Source organism: Solanum dulcamara, chromosome 10 (assembly GCF_947179165.1).
Source record: "Solanum dulcamara chromosome 10, daSolDulc1.2, whole genome shotgun sequence".
NCBI lineage: Eukaryota > Viridiplantae > Streptophyta > Magnoliopsida > Solanales > Solanaceae > Solanum > Solanum dulcamara.
This window is the reverse complement of record NC_077246.1, coordinates 37756024-37772248: the sequence shown is the minus strand read 5'-3', so window position 1 is coordinate 37772248 and position 16225 is coordinate 37756024. Positions and strand designations below refer to the sequence as shown.

Below are 16225 nucleotides of genomic sequence, written 5' to 3'. Positions count from 1 at the left end.
GTGTGTATATATATATGTTTTTTTTTCCTGAAAAGTGGGGAGGGGACAATTTTGCCTTTTTATTTTTATTATTATTTTATAGAATTAGGGGGGGCGTGCATGGAATATTAAATTGGTATACGGGTATGGGGAGGGGGACAAAACATGGTAGGAATATATATATATATATATATATATATATATATATATATATATATATATATATATTTATTTATTTATTTATTATTATTTTTCCTAAAAAAAGAAAAAATGATTATTGTTAATATAGGGGCACGCGTGGCTTCGTTTTTATTTATTTATTATTATTATTTCTAAAAAAAAGTAATTTATAATTCAAGCCTTGGAAACAGCCTCTGGCAGAAATGCAAGGCAAGGCTGCGTACAATAGACCCTTGTGGTCAGGCCCTTCCCCGGACCCCGCGCATAGCGGGAGCTTTAGTGCACCGGGCTGCCCTTTTATAGAAATTTAAAAAACTATTTAATGATTTTATTCTAGTGATGTGTAAATTAGTTTATGTACAGTATATATGTAGAATGAGATGTGAAATTGGAGGGATGATATATATTATTTGCATGTTGTAGTGTTAATGGAAGAATTAAAAAGTTGTTAATATAAAATTAATTATGTATTATTTAGGTGGAAGAAATGAAAACGTAAAATTAGTTAGTGAATTTGGTTATCAAATAAGATAAATTAATATCAGTTAATTAATGAGCTTAAAAAAACAAAAATAATTAACTTTATTGTAACTAATTATTAATTTGCGAAATAATTAATAATAATAAATAAATAATCTTTTTATAAGTCAATTTTAAATATTACTAAAAGATAATAACTATATAACAAAAATACATATGTTATGAAGATGACAAAATTATTTGAAATACACTTGAAAATATGCATGGTTTTATAAAAGCCAATTATTTTAATTTGTTTAAGATTGAAGAAGCCTAGAATTAAAATAATTAACTTAAAATGTGAGTCGATTAATTAAATCAAGCCAATTAACAAAATATTTAGTTTAAAAATAAAAACTCTTTTTGAGACAGTTTTCGAATATATAATAAAAAATATTAATGTTCAAGAATTATTTTATATATATATATATATACCGAAATTATTTTTAAAAATAATGATAATACATATGCATATTTCGTTTTATTAAAATTATTATTTATTTATTTATTAATATTTTATTTTATTTTTAATTAATTTATTATTATTATTATTATTTTTAAAAAAAATTATGCTGTGAATGGTCAAAATTGGGTGTCAACAGTTAGTACTACGAGCAAAGTAAGACATGGCCACGGTTGACCAAAGATCTACTCCGACATCGATTGTAGAATAAGGGGAGAAACGGTAAGGTAACACATGAGACCTAGCGAGACAACACTAAGATATCTCTTAGGTTAAGTTGAATACCTTCTCGCATTCTTGTAAAGGTAAAGGATGACACGAGATAACATATTTAAAATGTTACAAGCTGGGACAAGCTAGGATAAGGAAATCATGAAATGATTTAACCAAGAGGAGGGGAACTAACTGGTTACCAGAAGATGGCAGACTTATATGTCAAATTCCTTCAGAACTATATCAAGTAATGATAGACGGAGCACAGAACGACTATGAAAGCCAACTCTGAGGATGGAAAAACAAAACCCAAAAGGTAAAGTGCTAGTTAAAGTTTTGAGAAGAGTCGAGAAGGACTTTACTACGCACCTATTCGATATCTGCGAGAGAAGGGTACTATATGGGTTATTGTGAGTAGGCTAATGAATCAACCCATTTGCTTTCAATCAAGACCACCTATGCAGCTGAAACTAGGTGAAGTTATAGGATAAGGAGGTAGTAAGACTCTATGAGGTTTCCCCAGCTAATATCTCAGTTAGAAGAACTTCAATTATGATTAACGTCTGGAGATCAGTCTAAAAAGAGATTGGGAACACAGGTAGGTCTTAGTACCGCATCTTTCCCTCGAACTGCTGGATAGGCTGAACGTACTATCAAAATGCTAGAAGATATATTGGGAGCCTACGTGGTTGACTTCAAGAGTAACTGGGACAATTGTCTACCACTTATTGAGTCTCCCTACAAGAATGTCTACCATTCCAGTATCCAGATGACCCCTACAAGATGTTGTATGATAGTGTCATGACCTAACCCCGTAGGCCGCGACTAGGGTCCGACGTGGACCCCCATAACCATATTTATCGTTGTGGTCAAGTCAAATTATAGACACGTAATGCATATACATTAAGTGTAGTCAAACTGAACTACAAACAACATGTTCTGTACATGAGAACCCCCATGGGTCATAACATTTCGTATATCTATAGCCTATTTCATTCATATCATGACATGAAAGGGAGCGCAAGCCGACAAGGCTGCCATAACATAACAACACATACAATACATCATATAGACCCAGCTGAACCAAACTGACATATACAACCCACATATACATGTCTATCTGTAGACCTCTAAAAATATTAACGACAACATATGGCGGGACAAGGCCCCCGTCATACCCCTAAATAACAAAAACAATTATATACATCAGTGGCCATATCCAAAAACTAGGCTCCGATAAAACAGAGCCTCTTCCAGCTGAGCTGAACGGAATCCTAAACTGATGGACTCCCAAAAACTATATTTGTACCTACGGGCATGAAATACAGCCCCTCGAAGAAAGGGGGTCAATACGACATATGTACTGAGTATGTAAAACATAACATAGTACAACTGGAAGCATATCTAAAATGGACAAACAGGGGATAAAATATCAAATTAGAAATCTGTACCGGTACCTTGTGAATCATAAAAAGTATGCATGCTCAAATCATACAATATAGCCGGCCTTTTCAAGGGTCCAATGAATCATATCTGTAGGACCATCACCTTCTTATTACAACACATCACCATATATATACATACGTGCCCTGGCCCTCTAGTGAGGGACTCAGTGAATAATGTAGGGAATTGTGCATAAGAATATGCCCTGGTGTCACGACCCAACCCCGTAGGTCGCACCTTGGGTCTGACCTGGACCCTCTTATGCGTATTTATCAACTACACTTAAGTTGAACCGTGTGTGAGGTGATACTATACACAAAAACCTCAATAGTTTAAAACTTTTTCATGTACCTATAGCCTCTTTCATTCGTATCATATCATGTTAGGGCACGCGCCGACGAGGCTGCCATAACATAAACACATTTACAACATGCCATATAGGTACAGTCGAAACAACTTATAAACAACCCACATTCATATGTCTATAGACCTCTAAGAATAGCAACAGTAACATATGGCGGGATAGGGACCCCGCCGTACCCTTGAATGTACAAATATATACATTAAGTGACCAGTATCAAAAATTAGGCTCCAGAACAGTGAAGCACTTCCGACATAGCTGAGAGGAACTCCTAAGTTGATGGATCTCCAGAATGAACATCTGTACCTGCAGGCATGAAACGCAACCCCCCGAGGAAAGGGGGGTCAGTACGATATATGTACTGAGTACGTAAAGCATAACACATCGTAACTGAGACCATAACTGAAATAGGGATGCAGGGGACAAGTATAACAACTTAACGAATTACAGTACCTGCACCTTAGGACACGTAAATCATATACATCATCATATGCTGTGCCCGACCCTCTAGTGAACTCGGTGCCATAATCATTTTCTCATATTCACATGTCATCGTATCATCATGTATTTCATTTCATCATATCATTGTATACGGTATCATATCATCGTATATGGTACAATCTTATCATGTATGTCATCGTATTACATCCAGTTCACTATGGGGCTCGGGGTCGCAAATGTATCACTCTAATCTCATATGTATGCCTACATAAAGTATTCGGCCCCTTTAGTGAGGGACTCGGTGAATGGAGTGGTGTACAACTATAGCGTACCATCATAATATACATACGTACCCGGCCCTCTAAGGAGGGACTCGGTGCTCCTTCCTTATTTCACCACATATACTATTATATTACAGCCGGCCCGAGACTCGGTGAATAATCGTATCGTCATAACATATAACATAAATCACACCTCACGTACGGCATCGTCTCCTCGTGCGTGGAACTATACACATCCAGCTCGGGACGCGGTGAAAAAAGTAGTAACACTGTGCATGATAACGTTCCCGGCCCATCGTGGGACTCGAGGAAGGATGGATTACAGTATGCACGGTAGAGTAGTGAGAAACCGTATGCAACTAAGTCATTATCTGAGACTCGATGAAATAGTCAAGTGAACCGTCACCTGAAGGCTAGGGGAGTAATTATCCGAGGTACCCCTTTAGATGTCATTAGGGCTTACATCAGTTGGGCTTCAGGGATCACAAACATGCATCAAAATAATGCCACACAATTTATGCAATCAGAAATATAATTATGCAGTCACAAACACAATTATGCAATCAGACCACATTGATCGTTCAGAGCCTTCAAAAAGAGGAGTTGGTACCTCCACTTACTATTCATTATATAGCAGGCTCGAGAATAGTAGTTTGACCACTTTCAGACTCTAAATGTTAAGAAGTGACTACAAGTTGCGAGTTACACTCAGAGCTCTTAAATGGAATTACCTCTAAACCCACATCATATATCATTTAACTTAAAAGTAAGCCATTCCAAAGGAAAGAAGAGATAGGCTTTACATGTACTAGTTTTCATCACATAGAAGACTTAAAGGCAATGACTTAGTTATTGCAGGAGTTCTAATATCAAGCAGTAAACAAGAGTCTCGACTCATACTCAGGGCTTTACGAATGGATTGAATCCCAAATATCATATACATATCATGCATAACTTACATCTAAGACATGCCATAAGAAAAGAAGAATAGCTCTACATACTTATTTCAAAAACACGCCAAAAGAAAGCTTCACATACCTCGTATGGGCTTCTCTTAATCATGTCCACGTCGTTGTCCTCAAAACCTATTTAACATGGAATTAATGCAAGTATTAACAACCTTGGACTTTTCTTCAACTTATACTACCCACGAGTATTCATAACATTTATCCCTTCGCTCGCCTTCTCCACTAATTCCTTAACTATTTAAGGCGTTAACGGAAATCGGACAGCACCTCCCCTATAATGTGCCCTATACGAATTCCCAACCATGTCCTTATAACCTGAAGCGAACCAACAATACAACCATCATCCCATACATATAAATATTATGACAACATTACACAATATAAACCCCCAACAATTCACTCGAAACTAAGATACCAAAACTAGAGTTTTTAATCTTTCTTTCGCGAATCCTTTAATTGCAAAGCGGAGGGTCATGTGGATGCAACCAGAAGTTCCCCAACATAATTTAGAGAACTTTTAGACCCTGCAACACGCCACAACACAACCATCAGCAGCCCCCACGCACACAACACCTTATTTCGACAACAATTTAACTATAGCGATTCCAAATTCGTTTATTTCGAACGCCGAACTTTTCAAACCTTTTACCCAACTTACAGCAGCCCATAAGGTGTGTAATACACCCTAATTTAACATCATAAACTTCAAATTAGAGTAGAAGAACTTACCTTTCCCGAAATTGTCTAGAACTCGCCGAAATCGCGCATCGAAACTTTTTTTCAGCGTACTGTAACGTCGTGGCAGCTTGCTGTCCATTTTTTGGCTGCACCAAACTCTAATTTTACTCAAATAATACTTCCATATCATTGTGGTATATGCTATATAATTAATTTATGAAACAAAATCGGGACTTACCTTATTTTTCTCTCAAGCCGTCACCCTTTTCTCTCTTAGCTTAGGGTTTGGTTTTAACTTCCTTTGTTGAAGATTTTCTGATAAGGAAATGAACCTATGAGTCATTTAGCATGTATATAAGGTCAGCCTTGGAGGTTACACATGTCATCCCACTAGGGTGACACGTGTCAAGTCATGATTGGCCACCGTGTCATGCTGCCAATTAGGGGCTGCCACGTGGCAGCGGGGTCCACCTCCCCCAAGCAGCTGCATCACCTACTTGACCCTAAGTAGGTTTAAAACCTGCTTGCTTGAGGTGCTGCCGGGCAGGTGATGAAACTACTTAGGGTCAAGTAGGTGATGTAGCTGCTTGGGGAAGGTGGACCCCGCTGCCACGTGGCAGCCCCTAATTGGAAGCATGACACGGTGGCCAATCATGGATTGACACGTGTCACCCTAGGGAGATGACATGTGTAACCTCCAAGGCTGACCTTATATACATTCTAAATGACTCATAGGTTCAGTTCCTTATCAGAAAATCTTCAGCAAAGGAAGTTAAAACCAAACCCTAAGCTAAGAGAGAAAAGGGTGACGACTTGAGAGAAAAATGTGGTAAGTCCCGATTTCGTTCTATAAATTAATTATATAGTGTATACCACGATGATATGGAAGTATTAGTAGAGTAAAATTAGAGTTTGGTTCATCCAAAAAACGGACAGGAAGCTGCCACAACGTTGCAGCACGCTGAAAAAAAGTTCTGAGGCGCGATTTCGGTGAGTTCTAGACAATTTCGGGAAAGGTAAGTTCTTCTACTCTAATTTGAAGTTTATTATGTTAAATTAGGGTGTATTACACACCTTATGGGCTGCTGGAAGTTGGGTAAAAGGTTTGAAAAGTTCGGCGTTCGAAATAAACGAATTTGGAATCGCTATAGTTAAATTGTTGTCGAAATAAGGTGTTGTGCGCGTGGGGGCTGCTGATGGTTGTGTTGTGGCATATTGAAGGGTCTAAAAGTTCTCTAAATTATGTTGGGGAGCTTCTGGTTGCAGCCACATGACCCTCCGCTTTGCAATTAAAGGATTCGCGAAAGAAAGATTAAAAACTCTAGTTTTGGTATCTTAGTTTCGAGTGAATTGTTGGGGGTTTATATTGTGTAATGTTGTCGTAATATTTATATGTATGGGATAATGGTTGTATTGTTGGTTGGATGCAGGTTATAAGGACATGGTTGGGAATTAGTATAGGGCACATTATAGGGGAGGTGCTGTCCGATTTCCGTTGACGCCTTAACTAGTTAAGGAACTAGTGGAGAAGGCGAGCGAAGGGATGAATGTTATGAATACTCGTGGGTAGTATAAGTTGCTGAAAAGTCCAAGGTTGTTAATACTTGCATTACTTCCATGTTAAATAGGTTTTGAGGACAACGACGTGGACGTGATTAAGAGAAGTCCATACGAGGTATGTGAAGCTTTCTTTTGGCGTGTTTTTGAAATAAGTATGTAGAACTATTCTTCTTTTCTTTTGTCATGTCTTAGATGTAAGTTATGCATGATATGTATATGATATTTGGGATTCAATCCATTCGTAAATCCCTGAGTATGAGTCGAGACTCTCATTTACTGCTTGATATTAGAACTCCTGCAATAACTAAGTCATTGCCTTTAAGTCTTCTATGTGATGAAAACTAGTACATGTAAAGCCTATCTCTTCTTTCCTTTGGAATGGCTTACTTTTAAGTTAAATGATATATGATGTGGGTTTAGAGGTAATCCCATTTAAGAGCTCTGAGTGTAACTCGCAACTTGTAGTCACTTCTTAACATTTAGAGTCTTAAAGTGGTCAAACTACTATTCTCGAGCCTTCTATATAATGAATAGTAAGTGGAGGAACCAGCTCCTCTTTTTGAAGGCTCTGAACGATCAATGTGGTCTGATTGCATAATTGTGTCTATGACTGCATAATTATATTTCTGATTGCATAAATTGTGTGGCATTATTTTGATGCATGTTTGTGATCCCTGAAGCCCCAACTTATGTAAGCCCTAATGACATCTAAAGGGATACCTCGGATAATTACTCCCCTAGTCTTCAGGTGACGGTTCACTTGACTATTTCATCAAGTCTCAGATAATGACTTAGTTGCATATGGTTTCTCACTTCTCTACTCGTGCATACTGTAACCCATCCTTCCTCGAGTCCCACGATGGGCCGGGAACGTTATCATGCACAGTGTTACTACTTTTTTCACCGCATCCTGAGCTGGATGTGTATAGTTCCACGCACGAGGAGACGATGCCGTACGTGAGGTGTGATATATGTTATATGTTATGACGATATGATTATTCACCGAGTCTCGGGCCGGCTATAATATGATAGTATATGTGGTGAAATAAGGAAGGAGCACCGAGTCCCTCCTTAGAGGGTCGGGTACGTATGTATATTATGATGGTACGCTATAGACGTACACCACTCCATTCACCGAGTCCCTCACTAAATGGGCCGAATACTTTATGTAGGCATGCATATGAGATTAAAGTGATACATTTGCGACCCCGAGCCCCATAGTGAACCGAATGTAATACGATGACATACATGATAAAATTGTACCATATACGATGATATGATGCCGTATACGATAATATGATGAAATGAAATATATGATGATACGATGACATGTGAATATGAGAAAATGATTATGGCATCGAGTTCACTAGAGGACCAGGCACAGCATATGATGATGTATATGATTTACGTGTCCTAAGGTGCAGGTACATTAATTCGTTAAGCTATTATACTTGTCCCCTGCATCCCTATTTTAGTTATGGTCTCAGTTATGATGTGTTATGCTTTACGTACTCAGTACATATATCGTACTGACCCTCCTTTCCTCGGGGGGTTGTGTTTCATGCCCGCAGGTACAGATGTTCATTCTGGAGATCCATCAACTTAGGAGTTCCTCTCAGCTATGTCGGAAGTGCTTCACTATTCTGGAGCCTAATTTTTGATACTGGTCACTTAATGTATATATTTGTATATTCAGGGGTACGGCGGGGGCTGTGTCCTGCCATATGTTACTATTGCTATTCCTAGAGGTCTGTAGACATATGAATGTGGGTTGTTTATAAGTTGTTTCGACTGTGCCTATACGGCATGTATATTGCAATTCTTACACAAACGTGTGTAGGTACGTAGAACCATTCAGAAAATGCTTTAGTGTCGTTATACTAGCGGCTTACCTCCTTCGGTTGAGGTCAGGGCTCCACTATGACTTTTGTTCTTCGTACCGATTATATCTTAATAGTTCTGCCTTGAATCATCTTACACTTTTCTTTAATAGACTCTAAATATGGCAATCATATAGCTATTACTGACTTTCTTTTATCGAGTAATCATTTGACCTCGCTCTTTGTATGCCAATATTCATAAGCTGCACAACTATTCTTGAGCCATTTTCACGAGGTGCGTTGTATTTCAGTCATAATCTTTTCTTCTCTTGGCTTACTCTGTTCTATATGTTTCATTGTACTAACACGTACTTACAATCTCTTTTTGTCATACTTGTTTCGTTCCCTTTTTCACTTCCAAAGGGGATTACCCATTCCAGTGCTACTCTCATCCAAGCACGTTTAACTTCAGAGTTTTGTCGGAATCCGGTGCTTTAGTGCGGGTATGATTGCGTCCATCCCTTATGGGGTCTCGTTTGAAGTTTAAGCGTTCCCATTTACATACGATAGCGTCAGTTGATTTTCTCTTACGCTTGTAATTCTCCTGTCCACTTCCCCCCTTTTAGGGTATATAAGAAGATTAAACTTTCGTCTGAGGACCCGAGTAGTGGTGTAATCATCTCGAGTGTCCTCTAAATGCCATTATGGGCTATGCTAGTTGTAATCTCGGGGATTCTAGACATGTACCAAGGTAAAACCAAGTCGCTTATGGAATCCAAAACACTTGTTATCATATAGGTTTTAAGACTTAGAGCCTGTACATTGGTTACCTCTTTAACATATGAAAGTTTCTAGAGAAATAGTTCAACTATCATAGGAGTTCGATATTCAGAAGTCAATAGGAGACGCTTAAGAATGGAATTACTCTGAAGCTGATATCATAGTTAACTTACAACTAAGATATGCCAAAAGAAAGAGAATAAGCTCTATATAGTCTGTACTTCCCTTCGTGTGGTCATCACGTACATAATTCGTACCCGTCCCATCCTGCGGCTTAATGAACTACTATGGCATCATAATCTCATTTTCATACCAAGTACATATCAAGAGAAAGGAGAGATAGCTTTCCACACACTACTTTTTAATATGTAGAAGCCTTAACATGCAATACTCTATTCTTGCGGGAGTTTCAATACTAAGCAGTGGACAGAGATTTTTAGGCGTACTTGGAGTTATGGGAATGGAATTATCCCCTAATTTCACATACAATTCACTTAAGGCTAAAACATGCCAAAAGGAAAGAAAGATAACTTTACATACTTATTCCAAAAACATTCCAAGAGAAAGCTTCACATACCTCGTACGGGTTACGCTTTATCACGTTCGCCTCGTCATCCTTTGAACCTATTCAACATGGAACTAATATGAATATCAACCACTCTTGACTTTCCATCACCTTGAGTTGTACCTTAGTATTCATGGAACCTATTTCCTTGTTCGTCTCCTCGACTAGTTCTTTAATTAGTTAAGGCATTAACAAAAATTGGGCAGCACCTCCCCTATAATATGCCCTATGCGAATTTCCAATTATATCCCTAATCACTACAGACAACCAACAACAACACCCTGCAGCATATATACACATAAAATATGGCAACATTACACAACACAAGCTCCAAACCACTCGCTGAAAATTACGATACCAAAATAGAATTTCTAGTCTTTATTTCGCAAAACCTTTAATTATATGAGATGAGGGGCGTGTGGATGAAACCAGAAGATGCCACACCTATTTTAGAATACTTTTAGACCCTGAAACACACAAGCACACACCTGCATCAGCACACAACAAGCACAATACCTTATTTCGACTACAATTTAACTATAGCGACTACAATTTGGATTGTCTCCAACGTCAAGCATTCCTATACCATTTTTACGTTTCCAGCCACACACAAGGCATATAATACATTTCATAACAACACCATAAATTCCAAATTGAAAGGAGAAATCTTACCTTACCCGATATTGGCCAAAACTGCCAAATTATAACTCGAAACTTCTCCAAACGTGCTGAAATTGAGCGGGCTGTTTGTGTCACTTCTCCACTGCCCCAAACTGAAATTTTATGTTATAAAAAACCATTATATATCCTTGGTACACCTCAAACAATTAATTCATGGAGAGAAATTACTCCTTACCTTTTTGTTGGCCCAAACCCGTAGCCCCTCTAGCTTGTTCTCTCAAGCTTTTCTTTCAACTTTCTTCCAAGTTTCCATGTGTAAACCTAAAGATATGGTTCTATAGGCATCATAAGATATATATATACACCTCCATGTGGTTTCGGAACACCATAGATAATTAATTCGCGGAGAAAACGTTGGAGACTTACCTTTAGAGGAAGAAACCTATAGCTCCCCTCTTTGCTCCTCTCAACTTTTCTCTCTTCTTTGGCTGAACATTTTAGATGGAAAATAAATTAAGAGTCAGACAACATGTATATATACACCTCCTTAGGAGGTGACATGTGGCAGCCGCCTAGAGGTGACATGTGGCAACCCCCTAGGGTGCTACCTCGTCCAAGCTTCCAACCCAAAGCTGCCATGTAGCAGCGTGGGGTCCACCCCAAGTAGGTGAGTCACCTACTTGCTTGTCACCTGCTTGCTTCACTTTCATAAGTTCGGAAACTAGTTTTTGCTCCCTTTCGTAGGTTGGTCATCTCATCTCATTTTAAGAGACTATGTAATCCTTGCTACGTAAGTTTGGTATGTACTCAAGTGGTTTAAGTATGCAAGACTTCTAAGTTGGTAGCCTACGTAGGTAAATCGAGTTCTACGACTCATTACTTGGCCTCCAACTCCTTTCAGATTCTTATGACTCTATTTCCAACCTTCTCTACTGTGGGTTGTCACATTCTTCTTTCCTTAGAATTGTTTGATAGTGTCTGGATAGTAGGGGTCACCTGGCCACTCTCAAGAATGTTAACTTGACTAGGGTTTCGAGGGTGCTGTGTAATTGTCATCTCTCAATTTAGTTAGTAGGTTAGATTACCTTTATATATGGTGAACAGGTGCGGATATTTTCTCTCTATCTTCTTTTTGACTTCTCATGTCATCCTCTTTCTGGTTTTTGTTTTGCCACAATATCTTGACGGGAGTCACATCCTAGTCCATGATCTTTTAATCTGTCAATCCAGTATAGCGATAGGTTGTTCTTCACATGATAACTTCCTTTATTACATTAACTTTATCCACGGAGAATATTTTGGAAGGGTTCACTTATATATTTGCGAAGTGTTGACCTGCGAAAACTTGGATATTGCTTCCAAATCCGATAGTAGGTCCAACTCTTAGGAAGCTTTGCCTATGCCACAAATAATTTGATAAGAACCAACATATCTCGAGTCAAGTTTCCCTTTCGTGCCGAGTTTTTATTACCCTTCTTCTTGGGTGACGCTTTCAAGAACTCCTAATCCTGAACCTCAAACTTAATGTGTCGATGCAAGTTATCTATGTATGACTTCTATCGACTTTGGACTATGCATAGTACAACTTTATCCACTATAAATCAACCAATAGGGGTTCTGTACCTTTTGCCATACGAAGCTGTCTATGGTGCCCTTCGGACACTATTATACGTAATTTTAGTAAGGGACAGGTGATCACTCTAACTATTTCTTAAGTTAATAATGTAGGCCCGCAACATATTTTCAGGCGTTTGCATAATGCACTTGTCCTGTCCATTAGTCTGAGGGTAAAGTAATGTATGAAGACTTATCTGTCTTCCCAATATTTTTCACGGATTGATCTTCAGTAGTTAACCGTAACTTGGGCTCCTTCGTCTGGGATAATAGCTACGGAGACTTCGTAAGGTCCTACCACTCTTTTACTTTATAATTTTACACCTTCTCGGCTGAGTAGGTAGTCGTTGATTAATCCACAGGTAACATTCCCTCAAGAGTCATCTGTCGATGGTGTGCGAAGTGAGTCTTGTAGCCCCGGTCATATTATGGAATCTTCGACCTCGTGTATTACTTCCTGCCTTCCGTAAATGACATTAACTAGTACCATGTTGAAGAACTGTGGTATTCAAGTGCACCATCAGTTAGTAATTAGCTAATCCTGTTTGTTTGCTTAAGTCTTTTTTTTTCCAATTCCCTCAACGTAACTTATAGTACTTTAGGTACATAATCTCATGTCGCTTCTCCACCGCTAGTTCAGATTCTTCCATCTCGTGCGATCATACTAGCACTAACGCACTAAATTCCATCAGAATTTCAAAGTTAAGCGTGCTTGAGCGAGAGTAATACTAGGATGGGTGACCTTCTTGGGAAGTCTTCATGTCGCATTTCATTGTAATCCTTGCAATAATGTGCGGGGCACTCGGCTTAGCTCAAGATTTACCTTTACAAGAATATGAGAGAATGCAAGAAATACCTTAGCGTTGTCTCGCTCGCCCCACCTTGTCGCACTTATCTCTTTTCCCCTATTCACTCTGTGTTCTTCTCATCTTCTACCATAGGAAGCTTTTTATTCCTTTTCCTTGGTTATTTATTTATCGCAACACCATTTGCGACCAACTTCACAACCAATAAAGGTGAATTGTATACATGCAATAGTGGTTTTGGATTTGGGAGACAAGATGCTTATGGTAAATGGGTGTATTCATCATCCAATGATTGGCTAATCAGTTGGGTGTCCATGAGGTAATGCTTATGTAGTATGATATATTTATATATGGAATTAGTTTGTGAATGATTTATGTAATTTGTTCTCACCTGTGCCATTTAGTTTAAGTTATTTTTTTTAATTTATTCTTATAATTATAATATTATGATTCAAGTTTGATAAATTAGTTTAGGTAATTAAATCTTATGTGTATTATATTATATGAATACCATTAGAGTTAGGTTATTTGGAGGAATAAAGACTTAACCCTAGGCTCGAGATTTAGGAAATTGATTATAGAATTGGGTGAGTTTTTGGGTCTAGGATAGAGAATTGTAATATAAGTGTCTACGGACTGTTTGCTTATGAATATTATATATTTGATAGATTGAAAATGTTCTTAGGCATTAAAAAAAGAAAAAGCATTGGTGAATTAGCTTTCTTGACTTCAATTCTTCGGTTGAGGTAAGTTAGGGTTTATTCTATATCATAGAGATACTCTTAATAGTGATTGATAGTCATTGAGTAATGTTGTGAAGTTTTCTGTCATGACCCAAATTGCTCAAGTCATAATGGCGCCTACTATGACCCACTAATAAAGAAGCCGACCCATATCCCAAAACTGTGAGTAATGGGATGTCAGCGTAGGAGACCAACCATATAACTAAAAACAAAAATTGAATAACATAAGCATACTCAACACAAAGAGAGAGAAATAACTAAATCTGTTGGGCTCCTATAATGTCACGACCTAACCCCGTAGGCCGCGACTGGGGTTCGATCTGGACCCCCGTATACATACCTATCAACTGTAGTCAAATTGAGCTATGCACAAAGTGATACTACTTATAAAATCCCAATGAGTTAAAACTTTTTTGAGTACGTATGGCCCCTTCCATTCGTACCATATCATGAAAGGGCACGCAAGTCGACAAGGCTGGTGTAACATGAAAATATTTACAACATGCCATGTAGGCACAATCAAAAAGAACACACAAATAACCCACGTACATATTTCTACAGACCTCTAAGAATAGTAATGGTAACATATGGCGGGACAGGGCCCCCGCCGTACCCCTGAATAAACAAACATATATATATCAAATGACCAATATCAAAAGTTAGGCTCCAGAACAGTGGAGCACTTCCAACATTACTGAGTGGAAACCCTAGGCTGGCGGATCTCCAAAATGAACATCTGCACCTGCGGGCATCAAACGCAGCCCCCCAAAGAAAAGGGGGTCAGTACGATATATGTACTAAGTATATAAAGCATGGATTGTAATAAGTAAATTCATTACCAGAGCAGAATGTGCAAAAATGAGCAAAGTATCCAAAAATATCAAAATGCTTATCATAACCACAGATAAGGTATGTAGAAAGTAATATGCCATATCCGGCCCCATTATGGGACTTGGTGAATAAATTATGGTCGCCACCCCATCACCGGCGCCACAGCACATCATAACTCCGGAGTAGGGAATATCTCTGTAACAGATCATATCATAATAGATGGTCATATCAGATCATATCATATTATTTGTGTACATGGCATATCTTAACTCCACAAAACCCATCTACAGGTCATACCTGCCTCCTCATGTCGGGGCATGGCGAACAATGCAGAGAAGTAAGTATGATAACAAAACCTGACTCGAGCTTGATGAAGGAAGCATTGAAGCATCCACAAATGGAGTAGTAAGAAACTATATGCAATTTAAATCATATTTGAGACTCGATGGAATAATCAAAATGAGCTATCATTCCAAATCAAGACAAGAGTCATATCAAGTACCTTTTAAAAGTTACTATGGGTTATATCAAAATAGAACTTTTGGGAATCATATATACATATCAAGGCATAACAAATATCTTTTAGAAAATTGAGAAGTTGGCCATCCTAGCGGCTCTACGAATAGGAACTTCCTTAGGATCATATAAAAGTCATATACTTGCTTCATAAAAACCATGTCAACAAGGAAGATTAGCTTCACATATTTGTTCCCAAAACATGCCAAGAGATAGAATAATCTTAATATATTTATGCCAAAGACATGCCAAAAGAGAGTCTAAGCCTTACATACTTATGCCAAAAACATGCCAAAAGAAGAAAACGTTAGCTTTACATACCTCTTACGGATTACTCTTAACACGTTCCCCTCATCGTCTCTTGAACCTATTTAACATGAAAGCAATACGAGCATCAACAACCCTCGACTTTCCAGAGTCTTAAGTTACATACGAGTATTCATAGAACTCATCTCTTTGCTCGCCTTCTCGACTAGTTCCTTAGTTAGTTAAGGAGTTAACGGAAATCGGGCAGCACCTCCCCAAAAACATGCCCTATCCGAATTTCCAATCAAAATCCTAATAAATAAAGACAACCAACAACAAAAACCTGCAGCACATGTATAAGCAGTTCACACCAACATAATACAACACAAGCTGCAAATTACTCGCTCGAAACCACGATACCAAAATAGGGTTTCTAGTTTCCATTTCACAAAACCTTTAACTATACAAAATGAGGGGTCATGTGGCTGAAAACAGAAGCACCTAAACCTCTTTTAGAATACTTTTAGTCCTGAAACACACCACCACACACCTGCAGCAGCACACCACAAGCACAACACCTTGCTTCGACTACAATTT

The 16225-nt window shown here is 38.3% G+C and overlaps 1 pseudogene; it reads left to right on the top strand.

Moving 5' to 3' along the window:
• The first annotated feature begins 13137 nt into the window (after positions 1-13137).
• LOC129871785 (5S ribosomal RNA) lies at positions 13138-13257 on the top strand (annotated as a pseudogene).
• The last annotated feature ends 2968 nt before the right edge of the window (positions 13258-16225 follow it).